At 41.1% G+C, this 8,337-nt stretch overlaps 1 protein-coding gene across 2 annotated transcripts in view; it reads left to right on the top strand.

The window, feature by feature from the left end:
* The first annotated feature begins 7,199 nt into the window (after positions 1-7,199).
* The window catches only part of nexmifb (neurite extension and migration factor b), a 51,463-nt gene continuing 50,325 nt past the window's right edge, over positions 7,200-8,337 (top strand). For both annotated transcript variants that reach the window (XR_011244061.1, XM_069531712.1), the window contains exon 1: positions 7,200-8,053. The gene's annotated coding sequence lies outside the window, so the exon portion shown is untranslated. The remainder of the gene's footprint in view (positions 8,054-8,337) is intronic.

The raw sequence follows: 8,337 nt of genomic DNA, 5'->3' as shown, positions 1-8,337 counted from the left end.
CAAGGTTTCCACATGGTTTCATTCTGATCAGGATTTGTTGATTTCATGATATGATAAATCCATTTCATTAAACGAAAGATGTCAAAGATAACAAGGAAGCTTTAATGCCTCTAATTGGATTGGTTCCTAACATTAGGGACAGAGCCCATCTAAGGGCCTAGAACAGTGATGAACAAACTACAAATAAAGATTTATGCCATTAACAGTTATGACGTTTATCTTTGCTTGTTGATACTTAAAGCAACAGTTACATTTTTGGAAATTTGCTTATATGTTACTAACATGTAATGGGTTCTTCTCTGACTGAATCCTTCCGAGTTCTGTGGTAAACGGTCCCACAAACTAACAAAGAATGATTAAAAACCTCCTTAGTGGAAGTTAAATGTTGTATCTGATATGAGCTGAATGTTTGTTCACATTTATTATATACATTTATTTATGTCCCATTTACCTGACAAGTTTTTCTTCAAACAGCTGTTCATAAATCTCTGAACTGCTGCAAATTGTCTGTTTTCGGGTCATGAGTCAAAAATGTTGTGAAACACTGTGTAGGCAATCTTGGCAGTATTAGAGTTACTGGGTTTGTGCATAAATATAAGAAAACTTAACTTTTTGTGTATTTAATTCATCGATTTTTTAAAGAGAGAAGAGTCATAGATGACACAATAGCAACTCATCCGCCATGTTTGAAAACTGAGGGAGAGATAGACAAACCAAAATTTCTCAATTTGTCATTTGGATCCAGCTAATCTTCAGATTATGTTCAAAACACCTAATTAACCATAATTGATATTAAAAAAAAGTGGAACCCATCAAAGTCATCAGCTAACTGGTCTAGATTAACTAGGTAACAGATTATTGATCTGTCCTCCTGATACAGGTCAGAGTATTTTGTTGTAGATGCTGAAGCTTTAACTCCGTGAACAGAGCAGTGATCCTCGCTCGCTCTCGTCTTGTTCTCCGTGGACAGAATGACAGTGGAGCCTCCTGGAGAACCCCTGCAGCTCCCTGGATCCTCCTCTGGGACCAGACACATTAGACAGTACTCCCTGCAGAGGCAGGATTATACTTGAAACCGACAATGACAAAAATCATTGAGAGAACGTGACAGAGCGGACCCTGCTGCGCTGCATAGTTCACTTTGGGCCTCCACCACCAGCACCTCCTGAGGACGTCACACATCATAGATGAAAGCAGACTTTGATAAGGGCCTGCTTAAAAGGAGAAACTGGATGATGCCTGGTTGGAAGGGTCTCCTTTCATGCTTCAGATGTCCAGGCAGATGAGTTGATGTTAATGGCTTCTTTCTAATCTAACCTATGAAGAGATTATGAGCCTATTCATTAGTGACTCCCAACAATGTATAGCTGCTGCCCCTAACAGGTTATTCACTAATTATTCAGGGAGAAGAATTCACTATGATCTGCTTGGCTTCAGAGAGAGAGAGATATTATCAAGATATTTTTTTTCCCTCATCTTTGCTGAGGCGTAGCTTTGTGTGAGTGTTTGATACGGTCAAGGACACAACGCTCCAAAGTTTTTAAGTTGCTGAGCAATCTGTGACAGATTGAAGGGTGTTTGCTTCGTGGCTTTTTATGTTATTTTTTTAAACTGAATCACAAAATCTGTTGTTTAGTGACCCCTGATTGTTCTGTATGGCATGCATGTGTTTAGTGCTATCGTGAGATGTTTCTCAGCATATCCTCAGGAGGTAATAATGAAGCCATCTCCCTGTTTACCATGCATTATTCTGCAGGTGCGAGGGAAGACAGGCACACAAAGGCCTCTAATACGTCCTTAATATGGACCGCAGCAGGAGGCAGTAATGTAAACATAATGTAAACCACAAACTCCTACTGAAGCGTGGATTTTCAAAGAACATTCTGCTTATGTGCAGATGGGATAATGTCTTGCTTTCTTGCTGCAACCGCTATCTCTATCTGTACGTGGCTACATCATATCGTGTTTGCTGTTATAAATGCAAAACTGGCATTTTTGTTCCCACGAAAACTCTGCAGCTCCTGGTGATGAGAGGGGTCTGGCTTCTGTGGCCTGCTGCAGGAGTCCACCACACTCTCTTTTCATCATGCAGAGTAGACTGAGACTCAGTGCGATTCTCTCTCCCCCCCTGCACCAGACAATCAGCTCACTCCCATTCCACTACAATAGAACTAGTGTGTGGCCAAGGGCGTCTACGCCTTGATAAATATGCATCGATGCCTCAGAGAAGGTGTAGTTATTTCCACCGTTTTGTGTGGGAGTGTAAATTTATGTACGTAATCCCTGTGTACTATATCAATGCTCCTGGTCTAAATGAGAGTGAATATTCACACATGCATGCACACACACGACTAATGCTTATAAAGTCAATAAATGCAGAAATAGTTGGCATTAACATCTCTGCAGTGTGCTGCAGAGGATGCATCCTCTGAGCAGAGTCTGGATGATCCAGGCTGCACATGTGGTATGTAAGGTGTACAGTATCCTCGCTGCAGATACTAAATTCATGAATCTCTTTTGAATTTGAATGTGTTTTAAAATCAGGCGAACGTTAACCCTAGCCCTAACCCTTTTTAAAGCAGCTCTGCCCCGTCCAGCCATGAATCTCTGTAGGTGTCCTCTGGCAGAGACGTTCGGCTTAGATCTATAAGTCCTGTGAGTTCCAAGACGTGGCCACCAAGGATCAGACATATTGTTCCATCACATCCCCCAGATGCTCAGTCAGATTTAGATCTTGGGAATTTGAAGACAAAGGCAACACTTCCTCAAACTACTCCTGAATATTTTTTTGCGGCATGCAGGGCATCAGGAAGTACTGTTGACATGAAGGGGTGCACTGCCAGTGTTAAGGTGGTACGTGTCGTCCACATGATATTTGGACCCTGTGTTACCAGCAGAACATTACCCACACAGCATCACTCTGCCCCTGCAAGCTTGTCTTTTTTCCCGTAGTGCATCCTGGTGACTTCTCTTCCCCAATGCACCTAGGGTCCACGGTTTAAGGAGAAAATGTGAATCATCAGACCAGGCCACTTTCTTTCTTTGCTCCAGTTCTGACACCCTCCTGCCCATCAGGCAATTTCCATCAGTGGAAGGGGACAGCAGGGGCACTCCATCCAGTCTGTCAAGCCTTGTACTCAGCAAGCTGTGATGCATTGTGTGTTCTGACAACTTTCTATCATAGCCAGCAATTACTTTTTAAAGCTGTGTGATCTCGCTTTTTGGGATTGGAGCACATGGGCAGCCTTTGATCCCCATGTGCATAAATTATTCTGTGGATCCCACAACCCTGTCGCTGGTTAAACGATTACCCTTCCTTGGACCATTTTTATCAGCTTCTAACCACTGCATACTGACCTGGATGTCTTGCCGTCAAAATGTGACCCTTGTCATAATCTTTCTGATTCTTTTTTTCCTGCTTCCCACACGTCAACATGAAAAATTATTGTTCAGTTACTGAATAATGTACAGTATGCCACCCGTTGACCGAGCTATTGTACCAAGATAATCAGTGTTATTCACGTCACCTTTAAGAGTTTTTAACGTCGTGGCTGATTGATCTTAAAATGTTAGAACGTCATGGTTTCACATGGAATTGTGAAATAATTGTGCAAAATGGCACAGGCAGTAATGGATAGAGACAGAAACCTACTTAAGGAGAGAATCCCCTGAAGAACAGAAACTCTAGCAAAGTCCCAAGTTTCTCATCTGAGCTCCAACTCAGAGCATCGAGACTTGAAGTGGTGATGTCATCAGGTCGACTGACAGTGAATTCCCGACTGAAACTGTGAATATTAAAAATTTCAGTCTGTGAATCTGACGATGTTCCAAAAAAATCAAAATGGCTGCAATCAAAGAGCCACACATGAGTTTTTCCATTATTCAGTGTAAACAGAGCAGCTCACTGGTTTGTGCCCTGGTGACATCACCATCATTACCATCTGTTCCTCTGTTGTTCAGCTTCAAAATTTAACTGTAAATCGTTTTTTAACAGAAATAACTCATAGGGCTTATTTTTTAATCATGGGTTCACTTTAAAATCGAACCCCTCAAATAATTTCTTGAACTGTTTTTGTCATTGGAATTTTTACTTCCCAGTAATGTAACTGATCTTAAAAAGAAGTTGGAAAGAACTTGTATCATAATACTTTTTACAATCTATGTGTGTCAGGTGTGTATGATGCTTTAAAAATTCCAGAACTGATCATAATACTTTAAACCCAGATCAAATACCTGAGGGTGAGTCACTGTTGAGGAGGATTTGTGGTCATGCCCTGCTATTCACTGGTGTTTAAGATGTTTTGATGTGCTCACATGAATCAGTGTGAACCTGCATGTGTATGTCTCAGGTCAGCTTTTTGAATCAAGCTCTCCACATCTCACACGGAGCTGACAAATCAGACCAAATGGCCCCTTCTCAGGCAGTTTGTTCAAGCATAGTGATGCTAACACAAAGATGGATGCATGCAGGTTACAACTGTCATAATCTTCTTGGAGATTTCACAATGACTGTCAGACCTGGTGAGCATCAAAGCGTGAAATTTCAACATTTTCATTCCGCACTCGACCTTCACTGTCTTTAATTTTACATGGTCTTGAATGCCAGAGTCAGCTCCTGTGGATTCACTTTTTTTTTTATCTTATTTTTTATTTAGTAACTTTTCAGGGGCTCAACCTGAAAAATTGTATTTCATCATAATCTAAAACATTGTATCAGTCTCTGTCAGTCAGCGTATGTTCCTGTCATCCTGTACTGGCTTCTAATACTTTACGGTGCATATATTCGACCACCTTAACTCAACATTTTCACAATCATGCTGAATTTCTGTCAGTACAAAAACTGAAACTTTGATGCCAAGTTGTTTTGTCAATGCACTGACCCAGTTATCTGTACTGCATTGATGGTCTTGTTTTAAAACTTGGTTATTGAGACGGACTTAAAATCAGGGAGGGCTTAAGCAAAATGAATATATGCAATATATAAATATGTGTACAGAATATATTATTCACGTTGTCAGCACTGTTACATGAGAGTTTTTGTTTTCCAATGTAATATTTAGAAGAACAAACACAATCCTGCCTACCAGAAAATTCTCCAATATCCCACACATTTGCAAAAAAAGAATTTCAACCTGTCACACTTCAAGCTGTGACAGCTGTGGACAGCTGTTTGGGTGTTGCATTAAGAGAGCTTGTTCGAAAAGCAGTTTCTCTCAAACACAGAATTGCAATCAGTTCATCATCTGTTGATCACCGCATATACCCTGTAATATTAATCTAATATTAACATATATATGCCATGTAAATATTATCATATATAGCAATATATATTTTTAATATCTTCAGACACACACATTTATATATATATGTTCAAATATTTGATACATTTTCATTTAAAGGGAATATTTGCATATATATGACATACAGAGGTTATATCCCCAGAGGTGTAAAGTTGGAATCTTAACTTACTGTAGACACACAGAAAACTTGGTATAGACCTATATACATCATAAAGAAACATTATGATGTCTTATTAATCTGTGTTTCGGGATAGATACTTAATATGATATAAATCATGAATAGCTGCAATCTTCAGAGAGAGGCAAACCTTTAAGCCTCTTAATTCAAACTTTTCGACTCTATGTATAAAAGTGTTTATTGAAGCCTTTATATGTGCAACATTTAAGCTTCAGTATATTTTGATATATGACCTCTGTTTACAGGAGAGATGTGAAGAAACTCAGCGATTATACTGTCTGTTCTGAGTTTTTGCTCTGAACGTTCGGTGATATGTAAAAATATGAATAATATAAGAATATAGGTTGATTTATTGATGAGTCAATAGACTAAGAATTGACCTGCAACATTTTATATGACTGTTGAATCATCTATATCATTTTGTAAGATAATGTTCTCGAAACCACACATGGCGTCTTACAATGTGACAGTTTGTCAAAGTGAAAAACAAACATTCATGGACAATGACTCAAAACATCAGATGAAATAAGCAATTATTGGGAAATGTTTAATCAATAGCCCATTAATTTAGAATCTAAGTTGTTTTTATTTGTGTACTGTCAACTAATCAATTCACTAATTGATTTTAGACTCTTACGTCTAGAGTCGAAAAAATTTTAACAAATGACAGAAAATGTATTATCAATTAATCATTTCAGTTATTTTTATGAAGCAAACAAACATTCGCGGGCTCCAGCTTCTTCTGTGAAGCTTTCATGCTTTTCCTTGTCACATATGATACTGTTTGTAGAGTGTCTGTTGATCTGAGCAAAGAAGCAATTCTCATTTGTCATCATGAGCTTTGTGTGAAATCATATTATTTATCACTATATAGCAATAATGAAAAATAACATTGACTGTACGTCTCAGAAATTGAAGCTCCATGTTTAGCTTGTTTGTGAGCAGCCCGGCCTTCTGTGGACTCATCTATTCAGCCTGAGGTAGTTTTACAGGACATAACAGTTGACCCTGACCTCAAAAATCGATTTATCTGATATAATATCATTTATAACAAAGGTTCAATGTATAGCCTATATATATAAATAAATAAATATATATATACATCGACATTGCTTTTGTGTTGTGCAAGGACACATAATTGAGTGTAACACATAATTTACCTCCGAAGTTTGTCATAAAGAAGAGTGAAACTGTCACTCAGGAGCAAAAAGTCTTAAACCTTAACATTTTATTACAATTATTGATATTTACTGATATGACTATTTGTATTGATATCAGGGGCTGATCCAGGAAGAGGTCCAGAGGTCACCGGCCCTAACTGAAATATGATCGGTCCCTGAAGTGCTTCGATCCTGTCAGTAGTCTTTGAAACAACAACAACAACAACAACAACAACAACAACAACAAACTAGTCACCTTCTAACAATACTAACAATAAACAAGAACAATTTTTATTTTTTCCAAATAAATTCAACGATGTGTTTGAATCTGAGCTATGGAGTTAACGGTAAACAATGAATGACTTAAATGTGCACCTCACTGAGTCTGGAATTGTGCACTGATGTTGGGCATAATTGGCCCCTCTGTGTTAATCTTGGCCCCCCCGAGTGACAAAAATCCTGCTTGATGTAGTTTTTGGCCATATCATCCAGACCTGTACGGTTTCTAAGTCATGTTGAGATAGACAGAGAGAGAGGGAGAGAGAGACTCAGGTCTATCCAAATCTCGCTTCCAGTCCGGTAAGTGTTATGAGTGGGCCTATCATCCAGCACAGGCTTACATGAGTAGCCTATTCATTATTCATGTCATTGCAGTTGCCCTGTTATGATACAGTCCTATTTGGAGAGCACCACCTGATTTGCTCAGCGCGTCCGTCAAAGCAGTGCGTGGCCCTGCGTCGGGCTGGCTGTGCGCGCTCATAGGTCGGACCGAGAAGAATCGGAGGGGGAGCAGGCGGAGAAGTACGCGCCTCCGAGACTGCGCGCTGCAAAGGAGGGGGAGAGGTCCAGCTGCAAAAAAAAAAAAGAAAAAAAAAAAGAAAATACGCCGTGACAATGGCAACATCAAGCCACTCGTAAAGAAGGTAGCAACCAGGGGAAGGGGCGCCGCGCGTCGGGAGTGTTGGAGCAGAGGCGACGGCCCCTGTTTGTCCACAGAGAAGCGGCGACGTTAGGACATGCTGGCTGCCGCTCCTGCCGCCGCCGCCGCCGCCGCTGCTGCTGCCCTGTAGCACGTTTCCTGGAATACCGATTCTACCGTCATTGTAAATGGAGCGGCGAGGGAGAGGAGAGTCGCGCTGTCTCCATCATTGAGAGGCGCGTCCACCTGCTATCACCGGAGGAGGAGGCCCGGGCTGCTGCTGCTGCTGCTGCTGCTGCTGCTGCTCCTGCTCCTGCTGCTGCTGCTGCTGCTGCTGCTGCTGCTGCTGGGGAGGGTGGGTGGGGGGACCATGCAGGGGAAGTACTCGCATTTCGGGGGAAAGACGCATCTCTGAGCCGGTCCAGAAAAGCAGCGGAGAAGGATCCCATTGCGACGAGGGGGAAAAAAACGCTGCTCGGGCGCATACGCTCTGGAGGTAGGCAGTGGAAACGTTATTATGCTGCTATTAGACATTAGGTAGGCTATGCACATGACAGCCTGGTTTATATATTTATATACACACACACACGCTGATTTATATGTCTGCATCGCCTGATTTTGATGTGATCGGACATTTTTATTCTAAGGGACGAGCGCACCAAGCATGCGGTGTTGTAGTGGCAGCTCTGCCTCCTTGGGACAGCTGTCGTAGCCCACATTCACCCGCCTCTGCTCCATCGATTACCCACTCCCTGCGAAAAATACCCCCACTCGTTTAAA

Source organism: Paralichthys olivaceus, chromosome 9 (assembly GCF_024713975.1).
Source record: "Paralichthys olivaceus isolate ysfri-2021 chromosome 9, ASM2471397v2, whole genome shotgun sequence".
Lineage (NCBI taxonomy): Eukaryota > Metazoa > Chordata > Actinopteri > Pleuronectiformes > Paralichthyidae > Paralichthys > Paralichthys olivaceus.
Note: the sequence above shows the minus strand (reverse complement) of the source record. Positions and strands in the feature narration are given on the sequence as shown.